Raw genomic sequence first — 13,515 nt, forward strand, 5'->3', positions numbered from 1 at the left:
TGTGCATGCAGTATCTGGCAGAGGTCTGGCTGGTTTTCTACTCGCCAGCAAGCCACATTTTTGGCTGGAAGAACCAGGGTTTTTCAACTTTATTGGCCCCAGTCACACTGACACTTCTACATTATAGTGGCTGATGCCAAAGTCATTCATGTTCATTTCACTCCCTAGCAATGATTACGTGATCTAATTTCACTGCCCTTCTAAAATATTGCATGCATAATACTAATAAATAAATAAATAAATAAAGCCTTTCTGGCATATAGCATATTTCATCTGCAGATCTCAAGGATCTTTGTAAAGGAGATCTGTATTTTTATCCTCATAATCAGAAGACATAATCAGGTGAAGTATTTTTACTGTTTTATTTCTTTCTGAAATCCAAAAATGTGAAAAAGAAATAAAATCAGAACTCAAACTCTCATACTGCTTCTATACATATAAGCAAACCAGCACTTGAGTAGTGTCCCACAGTCCTTCCACTATTTGTTAGCAGGTTCCCTAGCACTGCTTTGGCTGGTGCTAATACCAGAATGTCACCTCCATCCAGTGAAAGGTCCATGGCCCATTTTGTTTACTAGTATAGGTTCTGCTTTTAATGTAAATCCAGGCCTCTCCTCATTAAGACACCTTATTTCTTCTCCACATAATCAATGCAATCTTCTGCTTGTTAGGAAACAGGCACTAATGCAGATCCCTAACTGATAGGCACTAATGCAGATCCCTAACTGATAAATATGGTTGACTTTAATTGATAGACATGATTGATTTTGCCAATGCTCTCACACCTTTTTTTTAACCCAAGTTTTAATCAAGAGTAATGACTGTGAGTATAGGAACACTACTTTGTAAAGAAATAAATAAATAAAATAAAATAAAATAAAATAAAATAAAACCTATTGTTATTGTCCAATGTGAATGTAAGAATAAAAGACATCAGACTTATAAAGTAGGATCCTATAAGGAATTAACCTCCAGGTTTTGCTTAGGAAACAAGAAGTGTATATGAATATATCTTTCACTTAGGAGATAGCAAACAGTTTTAGAAGATGTAATACCTGAAAACAAGGGATACATTCATTCCTGTAAAACGCAGTGTCCTCTCACTGACAAAGGCAAAAGCAAAAGTAGGTACAAGTAATATGAAAGATGTTCCATGAGATCTATACCTTTCCCTTCACCTTTCCTGTGAATGTTTGTCTATTTTCAGTGATACTGTTCATTAATTTTGTAATTGAAGCTGCATTTCTTTATCACTCAGCAAATTATTAAAATATGCCAAAATTTCAGAAACAACTCTTTTAGTGTATGAGAAAGGATCATTTTCAATGATTTTTCTATCTTGAGAGTGTTCCAAACAGTGACTTAATTAGCCACTTGAGAATGTGTAAAAAGCTTGGTTCTGAAACAAAATGTTTTAAAATGATCAAAGTGATTGTTTTTTTTGTTTTGTTTTGTTTTGTTTGACTTGATCCAAAATAATATCTATTTTGTTTTGTCTAGTGAAAATGTTTACTATTTCACTCTCACATCCTGTACCAGAATTGGAAAAATGTGCACTAGTTTAAATTAATCCTGGTTCAGAGGCTGTTTTCTCCCAGTTCTGACATTGTCATTCACCTCTGTCATCACCGAGAACATTAAGCCAGCTCATGCAGTCTTAAGCATTTAATACATTTGATATAAGTTTAGGAGAGCACAGGCCAATTCTGCCCACTGGGCACAATCAAAGAATCAATCAGAGAATCACAGAATCTCAGAATCACAGAATGGCTGATGTTGGCACGGACATCTGGAGATCGTCTTGACCAATTCCCCTGCTCAGGCAGGGCCACCTACAGCAGGTTGCCCAGGACCACATCCAGATGGCTTTGACACAACTTCTCTAGGCAACCCATTCCAGGGCTCCAGCACCTGCCCAACACAGAAAGGCTGCCTGATAGTCAGAGGGAACCTCTTGTCCTGGGGTTGTGCCCATTGCTTCTTATCCTGGCCCTAGGCACAACTTTACAGTTTACTGAGTCTGGCTCCATCCTCTCTGCAGCCTCCCCTCAGGTAATGATAGACTTCAACGTGGTTCTTCCTGAGCCTCCTCCTCTCCAGGCTGAGCAGACCCAGCTCTCTCAGCCTCTCCTTACAGTAGAGGTGCTCCCGTTATTTGATCACCTTGGTGGCCCTGGATCAGACTCTTTCCAGTATGTGCAGGTCGTCTTGTACTGAGGGGCCCAGAAGTGGACACAGTGCTCCAACTGTGGCCTCACCAATGCTGAACAGAGTGGAAAGAAACCCTTTGTTGACCTACTGGTGATATTTTGCCTAATGCAGCCCAGGATACCATTAGATCTCTTTGTGGCAAGGGCCCATTACTGGCTTATGTTCAGTCTGCTCCTGGGTCTCCGTGTAAATGTCACATAACCAAGTAGGGGCTAAATGCAATGCTAAAGTTCCATTAATGTCATCGCCAAAATATTCCCGTAATAAGGGAGACCAGCAATTCTGAATTGCTTTGTCAAGATGCTGGGATATTTTAAAATGCCAACAAACCGCTTGAATTTCATCTTTATTTTTTTCTCCTACAAAACTCCATAAGATGTAATATTCAGTCTCCAGACCTGAAGGGTAACCTCCAACTCAATTATTCTCTGCCTTGATTTCTTAAATATAAAGTGGCAAGTCCGATAGTTCCTTGATATTATCCAGCGTTGATATTTTCTACTTTAAGAATATGATTATTTTGGCAAGAGCTGATGCCTTTCATGCTCCTGTTCTATTAATAAGCCATTAATAAAGCCTCAAAATAACAAGATGTTTCAGTAGTTTAGCTTTAGGCCAAGGTTACCATGTTTGGTTGACTAATGTCACATGTTTAAGTCTACAGGAAAAATTCTTAATGAGTAATCATATTTAGAATGCACACACCTTTAACTATCAGAAAAAAAAAAAAAGTCAGTGAGTGGAAGCATTGTTTACTACTTCTTTCAAAATATCAGATGACTACCAGCACTTTTCAGGACAACATAACAGGCAAATAGTTTTCCTTGCAGAACTTCCATTTTGGTTTAAATCTTAGCTTGTTTTATAATTATTATTATTACTATTTTGAGATATCCTAATTGCATACAGTAAATTATAAGCACTGAAAATTGTTTGTCTAGTATATAACTTTAAATGTTTGAGATTAAATATCCAAATATGAGAAGAAATAAAACCTGACTTTATATTCAGCTTTTTATGCAACTTCAATATTTTACTATTATTTTTCAGAATTGCAGGAATAAAAAAGAAATTGATTTAGAAGCTTTAAATAAAGATTACATAAATTAATAATAAGAATAGATTTTTCACTGTTTTTAACATTAATGAACACTGATTTGCATAAATCAGGCAGGGATTTGTCCCTTAAATCTTATGGCTGGCACTCATTCCTATTCTTCATCAAAAGCATTACTAAATGCTCTATTTTAGGTATGTGCAAATTGTGTGTCTAATGTAGAAACACATCATTTCAACTTTCAAAGTTATATCAAACTTCTTTATATTTCTGTGAATAACACCCATTGCTGTATTTTTTATTATTGTTTTTAGTCTAATCTCAATTCTTTGCAGTCAATAGGCATTTTGTCATTGACTTCCTTGAGCATAGGATCAACCCCTGAAGCAAGAGTAATACCTAGCCTCCTTTCTGAGATTAACCCAACCCTTCCATTTCAATGGCTTATTAACCACAGGAGAAATAAACAAAAATATAGGCCTTTCTCACTGTTCAAGGAACTGCTTAAGGAGAGGTGATTTTACAGAATCTGTGTTTCAGCTAAATGCACCATGAGATTAAAAGACAGCTTTGCCAGAGCAATTGTGTTGCAGGTATTTCATCCAGCTGTATGACTTTGCAAACTCTGCTGTAGGTTTACACACTCTGTGGCTTTAAGTATTTCTGAAGTACTGTACGGCAATAATTAGCAGCCAGAGGCAAAATAATCATTGCTAGTTTCATTTAATGCTAAAGCCAAAACCGGTATATTTTCTGTTGGCTGAAATGTCAGACCTTATCTTCATTATTCTAAGATCAGGTGGAAAAAATGTGCTTTTAGACATGCTTCTGAATGAGACTGCACAGTTTGCAATACATTAATTTGAATGTAAGGTATGCCTTCTAGTGGCTAGAGAAGCATATTTGAAATAAGAAGGTTGAGCAAATATATCACTGTAACTAATTCATAAGGAACTGTTAATAAATAAATTAAAATTAAAATATCAAATAGATGTTCAATTAATTTAGGTAAGTATTAATATTATAACTCAATGACGTTTGTGGGAATTCTGTAGTGGAAAGAAGTTGATAATGTTGCAGAGCAAAATTTTCTAAAGAGTGAACACAAATAAGAGAATGTGTTTTCATAAGGCCCAATGCCGTCATGTGAAACACTTAACTTTCTAAAACCTGAGCCCTCCATTTTGCATCTAGTGATTCTTAAAAATTTATTCTTAAAAAGTTGTTCTTCACTGTTCTTGAACACCTGAAATCTCACCCATGAGCTTTAGAAAAGCTTCACAGAACTGCAAATTCCCCAAGGGTTTTTAACTATGTATATGCTTTGTCTCCCTCCTCACGACAGCATAGCAATTTTCCATCTTCCACTTAGCTAGAAAGGCTTCAACTAAGTTAAGGTAAATGGACAATGAACGGTGTCAAATAGCCAACTTCTGCCTTGTTGCTTTTGTTGCTTGTAATGTTGAAACATTATGGCTGAGCAGACCAGATATTTTTCCTTCAAATTTTAGGAAAAATAAATAAATAAGTGTTCATCTCAAACCTTGTGTGCCAAGTTTCAACAAGGAGTGAATTTTTATAGTCAAATTATAAAACCCTGAAAATAGGAGTTTATAATGGAAACGCTGATACAACCGTAACTATGGTATTGCAATTGCATCACTATAAGAAAATTGGTTTAGATAATATACACTTCTGGAATGACTGCAGTTCTAAATGATCCTGCATCTCCATAAATCTAAGCTAACTCAGTAATTCAAAATTACTAAGATTTAAGTTTAGTACCAATAAGCAATAAACTTATGGCTATTGCTATAATAACCGTTGGTCTGTGTTCCTTTATTTCACAGCAGGTGGTCTTTGGGCTGGTTTGCAGCCTGCATGAAAATACTTCCAACTAATTCAAAACTAATTCCTGAAGTTGAGCAGAGGCACATTTCCAAACTTTCTCACAAATTCATTTCACTAGCAAAGAACTTGGTTGTTTGGTTGTTTTGTTGGCGTTATGTTGGGATTTTTCCCCTTTTCTCTTTAATCAGTGCCTAAGCATATTGTCCCTTTTTACACAGTTTTATACTAATATATTTTACGATGACAGCTGTCTCACTGTATGTCTGCAAAGTGTCAAGGGAAATTCAGAGGAACACGTAAGTTCCTCCAAACACACTGTTCCTTTATATCATCTTACTCCCCCATGCCCCCAGATACACCTAATATTCAGAGTGCTAAAATCTCTTGCCTGATTGTCCTGTCAAACTGATCAGCCTTGTGTGGGCATGTTTAGTGACTGATTCGGGCCATGAGCAAGTGAGAAGAAAACAGGGTTAATAAAGTCTGTTCCCACGATTTTTCAGAGTCCAAAATTTCCTTATCTTTGGACTAAGATAGAAGCAACATCTGGCCTTTTCATGTAATGGTGAGGCGTACCCCCTTCTGCCATGGGCTCAGTGCTGTTGATGAGATGTCTGGTGGTACCTTGCCTTTGCATGTGGCAGGGGACTCCATGAAGTGCAAGCCATGCCCTAGAGGTACTCCATCTCCATCAGCGGTGCCTCTATAAAATTCTTCCAGGGTGACAAAGAGAAGACAAGACCTCTTGGCAGTCTTATGCAACTTCTTCAACGCCTTCTCCCTTGCAGACCTATCAGAGTTAAAATGACCAGGTCCCACCCATTTGTCTCTTCTCTTTACCGTTGCTGGGATCCAACAAAAAAAACTTAAAGCAGATCAGCTATTTAGTCCTTCAAGAGGATAGGTTTTTGCTTGTTTGTTTGTTTGTTTCAAGGCGGTAAATTCAAGGAATAAGGCAACATCTCAACTCTGCCAGCATGCTGCATCTCAGTTTGACATGAAAAGGGTTTCTTAGCTAGCTAGAAAGTCAAAAGAAGCATTGAAATTTGGTCAACAGAGCCAGAACAAACCAAGGTACAAAGCACAGTGCTACCTCAAATACTCAGGTTTAATTTTAAAGTACTTTTTTCTCTTTTTTTTTTTTTTTTTTCAAATTAAGTGTAGACAGATAAAGTTATGTCACATTTGTAGAAATACATCAGTTATCATCTGTTCTTCCTGAGGTTATGTTTTTAAAAACTGATAATTAAAAAAAAAAAAAAAAAGTATGTTTTGCTCCTTGATACTTAAAGAACTTAATAAAAATCTACATATTCACCTTTTTCAAGCTACTATACATTCTGGGCATCCACTGACTTGTTCTGTGGGGTCTGGAGGAGTAAAGCAACTCCATGCTTCTGCAATAGCTTCTCTACAGTATACAAAGACAATCCATAAGATGTACATGGTCCCTGAGCTCCAAATTGCGTAGACACCAAGAAACTATTGAGGAGAAAACCCATTCAGCACTTGCTTTCTCTTTTCTTCCCAAATGAGGTGCTGTCGGTTTCTGCTGGAGATGGTGTTGAACTAGGTAGAGCTTCTGTAAGACTCATCCATGCATGCAATAAATGAAATTCAGTAACACTGGAAATTCACTGTGTTAGTTTTCAGCTGGATCAGTTCCCTGATCCAACTCACAGTCTGGTCACAAAAGCATTTGTGGTTTGAGGGAGGGTGTGAGAATAAAGAACGGGGGGAGAGGATGTTTTGGCAACTGTGCTGAGCTATGTTAACTAAAGTGATTGTGGAGTTACGCATTTTTCTCAAGTTAGGTTACTGTAAAAAGCCTGCAGGAGCTAGACAAGGTCTCCATCTTTGCCAAAAAAAAAAAATCACAAAAGGTTGAAAAGCTATTTTATATACACAATTTCCATTTTACTAACACATGGTCAACTGCAGATCATTCTAGTGTGAATAGTAAATGATGAAAATGTATCTTTTTTTTTTTTTTGCTTTAGTGAATTACAATTTTTTAAAAAATAATACAGTGAGATATAAAAAGCCAAACTCTCTTTAGTTTCAGTCTTGAGTTTCTCTGAGCGATTCTGGAAATTGTGAGATATTTTCTTCTATCACTTGTTTTACAGCAGAATTTGAAAAAAAAATATTATATTCCTTCCACTCTAATGGAGAGCTGAGAATACTCTAGATAGCATTTTTCAGAAAAGAACTTTTAAAGCTATAGAATTTGTTTGTTTCTTTGCTCATTTTCTTATGGAATTAACTGTTGGGTTTCATTCCATTTTTACAAATCAAAACATCAGACCCTTTTCAGACATTGGCACTGTATTTCAAAGTTTCTGAATGCTTAGTTCCTTCTGCACCTCTTACCTAAATCTACACATTAATAGACCTTGTTAGACCCATGGAAAGAGTTGAAGAGATAAAGGGCATTAAATGGGCAACCCTTTTAAAAGGCCTCATTCTCTGCATCTGTGCTGCTTTCCCTCATTTCTGAACTATAGCAAGACCTTATGCACCTCTGCATACTTTTTTCTCCCTTATGCAAGATGTTGTGTGGTATTTTTTTTGTCTTGGTTTGTTTTTTTTTGTTTGTTTGTTTTTTGTTGATGCTGTTGTTTGTTGTTTTGTTTGTTTTCTTGCTTGTTTTGTTTGTCTTTGAAAGGTGTTAGGAAGGGCCTTAAACAGAGAAAATGCTATGTAATTTAGAAGACCAATACAGAAACATGTAGGAAATTTGTGTAAAAAAAAACACAAATAAGAGTCTACATAATAGCCAAGGTGAATAGCAGAGAAACCCCCAGGCTGGGATATGCATCATCTAATCATTCTCAGTAATGGAGACATTTACAAAGACCAACTGTCAATGCCTAGTTTGTGAGCAGAAGAGTTTGAATTCATCAAATAAAAAGAAAAATTCTCTACTGATGGAAAACCATAACTCCGTTGACTTCAAGTCAGACTGTGCCAAGCTGTGAATTTATCCCAAACTGCTAGCCCAATTCTCTTTGGTAATGACCCCGAATAGATTTAGATTGGTGTGAAATAGATGGAAAATGGTTGGTAGCCTGTTATCAGTGCATTTCCCTACTCCCAGCCTTTTATCCCATGAGAGTAGCAGAAGTGAAAAGGTTTCAAACTTCTTATGAAAATATTTTTCCACCATGCCTGTTCCCTAGCCCTGTCTGTTCTCCTTTCTCTCTGCATAAGCAGTTTTAGACTTTATTTAAGTGTCGCATTTCCAAGTGTTCACGACTCTGTACAAAGCTCGTCACACATCACTCATGCCTTATTTCACGGGTTGAGCTGGTAATTAGCATATTTCACAATTAGCCAGTGTATTTGCTTTGCTAATTTCATTCCATGATGAAGGTGCTAACTTGGCGTGAAGCTGTAATGTACTGGTTGATTTATTAAGCTTCCTCTGATGGATGAAAATCACATGCTGTGCCTTTACTGTCGGGGAAAGTTAACAACATCCATTTGTAAGAGATGGTATTTGAAAAGTGATGTTGGTGTGATTGAATGTGTGAATCTGTAATGAAGCCAAGTCAGATAGCTCCTTCCCGATAAAATCATACTCAACTTCTGTGGTGGCTCCTTCTTGAAACTGGGCTTTTCTGCCTAGATTCCTCCCCAAAAGTGTACAAGTACCAACTACTCATTGGGTATTTAGAGACGGCATCTTACATTGTGCACTTTTAGGACAAAGAATTTGTTTTTTCTTTTCGTTAATGAAGCTACACATAAAAAGTCTAGTTGACCAATCAGTAAATTTATCTGTGAGAGCACAGGATTTCAAGTGCTCCTTTTGCAGAAAAAATCTCTAGTCCATGACATCTGGTTATTAGACTAAACCATAGCAGTGGTTGTCCCCATTTTTTTGTCCCCAAAGCCCATGAGTAGCCAGCCATGTTCATATGATGATACTGTCTTATACAAAAAATAATAATAATAATAAAATAAAAAAATAATAATAAAATTGTGGTTGTAAGCAAAATATCTGTTAGATATCTGTTGGATATCAAAATATCTGTGGTTTATGATTTTTACTTAAAGATCAACTTTATGAGTTACTTGTGATCTTCACCAGTTTAGACAGCTCTAGACAAAACTGGAGAAATGTAGAATGGGAAAGTTTCATGTTTCAATGACAGCTATGTGGTGTGACAGGGGAATATTCATGGCATTGGCCAGAGATGATGGGAGGAGCAGTTACAGGCTCCTTCCCTCTGGTAATTCGTAATTTTGTTCTTTGAGGATACTAAAGATCTTTTATGCTATAACCTGCCAGGTTAGACAGTCTGTCTGCCTTAAAACATTTTATCTGTGCTTTAAGTGCCTCTGATGCTAGAACACTCCAGAGTATTCACACACTCTTGAAAGTGATGTTCCCTGTGTCCTTGTGGAAGGATCCCTGCTACCCTCACACTCTTCTGTGGCCAGTGATTGGGATAATTTAATATCTGCTCTTTTTATCTTCCAGTATTTCATTTGATTTTAACTCCCCTAAAGATTGTATGTCATCTGGAGAAATGTTTTTGAGAAGGGATTTTGTTCTAATGTTTCTATGCCCAGAAAGAACAGGTTAAGTTCAATCTCTCTGAAGCCATCACATTTTTGTATTATATCTGCATTTTTACCACTGCATCAGATATGAACTATTGACAAATCAACATTAACCAGGTTTTCAGCACAGTTTGGGCTTTTAAAGGCATAAGAAATCAGATTGCTCTGTATCAGAACTTGAATGTGTTTCACCAAAATGTGAAAACAGAAGGGGAAAAAAAATAGTAAGGCAAAAATTAATTAGATAATCCTTGTCTAAATATAAGGAATAGAATGACCCCAGAAAAAAGTATGAATCTCAATTTATTTAAGTAGACAGTAAAATCACACAGGCAAAGGTAACATGAGCTTTTGATCTTCAGAGTCTATTCTGATTTTCTGCCTCCATATTTTCTCTATGCTGGATTAATCTTTACTCTGTATAGCTATATACATATGCGATGTTATAACAGTGTTAATAAAAAAAAAAAGAATTCATGAAAAAAATTTCTGAAATCTATGTATGCTTCTAAACATGTACATAATTTTCCAGTTAAATAAGTGCTTAATTGCCATCAACTTCACCAGTTTAAAGAGAAACACAGATTTAGAATGGGTTGTTTCCTTGCATAAAGTCCTTGTTTTTTGTACCCACTCAAATTTTATCAGTAGGTCTGGGCTCTACTTTCCTGCACAGTTGAAAACTGCCTAGCCTGGAAGTTTCCAGTCTTTCCCAGATTAAAAGACAAGAAAATATCTTTTATCACTAACATTGATGACTTTACTGACTTTGGCAGTCTTTCCACTCCTGCTACCAAAATACATTCTTGTGTCCGTTCTGCTCCTCCTCCATAATCACCCCACCCTTACGCCTTCATGCTCCTTTTATTCCTTGGCTCAAGCCAATTTTGTAACTCGGCAGAAGGCAGGAGCTGCTGCTTCACACACATTTTGCCTCAGTGTGAGCCCCCAGTTCACACTTCCAGCTGAGCTTAGAGACCACGATCATTAATTATTGTTACTCATGTTGTTTGTGCTCCAAGAGCTGCTTTTTCACCCCAGAAGAGTTACATGAAACTTAAGAGATGCCATTTGGTCAGCCTTATATCATCAAAGACTGCATGTAATTTAGTATATACTAAAGGATGCCTCACCTTGCTGGCTTTTGTCAACAGTTTTAGACTGTTGCTTAAATTTTGCTAGCTAAAATCTATTTTAAACTGAATAAAAGTTACCTGCCTGACATGAAGTATTACAAAGGGAGAATTAGGACAAATTAGGACAGTAGAATTAGAATTAGGACTGTAGATTAGGACAAACACAAAAATATTTTGTGCTTGTACAGTTATAGTTTGAAAATGTTTTGTGTTTTTTTAATTATTATTATTATTTTTTTTTTGTTAGAATGAAATCTATCTCAGCACAGCTCTGTTCATATAAAATCAAAGCCAACGCAGACATTCATAATTTAATTTCAATCCCTAGCTAAGGCCAGCACTATTTCTTCAGTTTTCAGATTGGCTACCTACCTCAGAGTGAAAATGACAGTTTTAATTTCACATTTATTTATTTATTTATTTATTTATTTATTTTAGCAATGAAAGAATAACAGTAGTGTGATGGTGATTAAAATTAGATGCATTAGGAATGTTTATCTCTGCAAAACATACAAGTAGCTCCATCCTTCATAGATATATACCCAGTAGCTGTTGAATTAACCTCATCTGTCAAACTGTCATGTATGTGATGTTGTAATTATGTGACTGATATGGACAGAAGATATTCTTTCTTTCTTTCTTTTTCTTTCTTTCTTTCTTTCTTTTTCTTTCTTTCTTTTTCTTTCTTTCTTTCTTTCTCTCTCTCTCTCTCTCTCTCTCTCTCTTTCTTTCTAATACATATTTTGACTTTTCAAAAGAGTCTTTATATTTCTTTTGTATTCAACAGGCAAGTAAGACATTTTCTCCCTCCCATTTTATACAAAAAAAAAAAAAAAAATTATTATATCCTTAACATTTTTATCTTGTTGCTATTGAATTCATTATAGTAGTTTCTGATCCCAACTGCATGAAGGCACTGAACTTCTGCTAGTGCATTCAGCAACCAAGAATCAAAGTTCATAGGTTAGCCAGGCCATCACTACCAGAATGAAGCAACTTTCCCAGAAGAATAGATGTGAACTTGTGGGACCATAAAGGTCTTCCATCACCTTGTTGAGGAAATCAAGTCCATGCCATGGCAATAAGTCGAACTCCAAATTTTTCTGTGTCATCAGTTCAGGAAAGAAATATCATGGAGCCCTTAATGAGGCTGGGAATGATGATAAAATAGGAATTATACTGTTAAATGATGCGTGTATAACGAGATGGACTTCAAGACTACCCTCATCCTAGGACACCAGCACTGAACAGAAGCATTTTTGTGTTTATCCTGTACTACACATAGTACTTGAAGCTATGTCAGAGAACAGAAGATGAAAGAACAGCTCATGAAAACTTGTGAGTTTATTAATGATACCAATTGCACATTTATTAATAATGTCAAAATTTGAAGCAGGCCCTTGGTGTTTTCTACTATCTGGAAGAGAGGTTGATGACAGGAGATGTTGAGGAAAATGCATATGATGCATAACACAATATGTAGGGAAGCATAAAGACAGGGAAGCAGATCAGCTATGTGAATGAGGGTCCTTGCTCAGTGGGAAAGAGTAATTTTAATACAAATAGCTACAAGCATGACAAAGCAGCCTACATTTAAAAAAAAAAAAAAAAGAAAAAAAAAAGTACCAGCTCCAGTCACTAAGGGCACCCTTCAGTCTTTACACGACTTAAGTGCTGTATTTGGACTTCTTGGATTTCCTGCAATGCACCAGCTGTCTTGTGCAGACTCTTGTTAAATCTTTAGATGTTAGGCATCCAAATTGTTAGTCTAGTACCCACATGCTTAGCTCCCACGTCCCATCCATCACTCTAGTGATTATGCTTTCAGTGTTTTAGGCCTGCTTAGCATCATTATATATTAGAGAGATGGGACATCCTACACAATGTCTATGGGACTTCTGGACAGAAGAGAGACATGCTTTTGGAAAGTGAGTCTCCAGTAAGATAGATGAGCCCACATGTCTGTGGGGGTAGAAGTAAAGGAGTTTGGTCATTCAGGCTGCCAGCTGGGTGAAAGGTGCAGACCAAAGCTGACCACTGTGCCAAAAAAAGATATCTCTTGCTACCAATGATAAAAAAAATCCTACTCTGAAGTTAAACATGAATGATTAAAATCTTGGTGGAAATACAGAAATCAAGCAGAACACTTCCTTTGCCTTGAAACCTCTCCTACCAACGTCCCTGCAATATCTCAGTCCTGCACTGATGAATTTGGCGGCTGTTTCTGGGAGAGCAGAGTAAAATTGCCACCTTCTTTGGAAGCAGGTGACAGAGTGGCATGTGAGACAGTGACATGTTGAAGTTGTGAGGAAGCAGGGTTTGCTCTGTGTGGCCTGCACGCTTATCTTTCATGCAGGAAGCATCTTTTGAAAAGGTGTTGCAGAGAGAAACATTAAAGCAAGGACCTGACACCTCTAGTGTCTGTGACTCAGTTTATCGACTGGAAGTGAGCCAGAATTTCTCTTTCTGCCTGTAAAGCCACCCTGAAGCCACTAGATGGTGCTTTTAACCTCTAGTAAAATCCGCAGTGCTCACAGGCACTGTTTTTTTTCGTTAAACGGTAATGCTGGAGTTTTGGGGAAGAGGGGTTTTTGCGAAAGAGAAAACTTACCCGGCATCAGAAAAACACAACCAGAAACACAAATATATCAGAAAAGAAAAAGAAAAAAAAATGCACTGCCTTCTTTC

Source organism: Anser anser (assembly GCF_964211835.1).
Source record: "Anser anser genome assembly, chromosome: 3".
NCBI lineage: Eukaryota > Metazoa > Chordata > Aves > Anseriformes > Anatidae > Anser > Anser anser.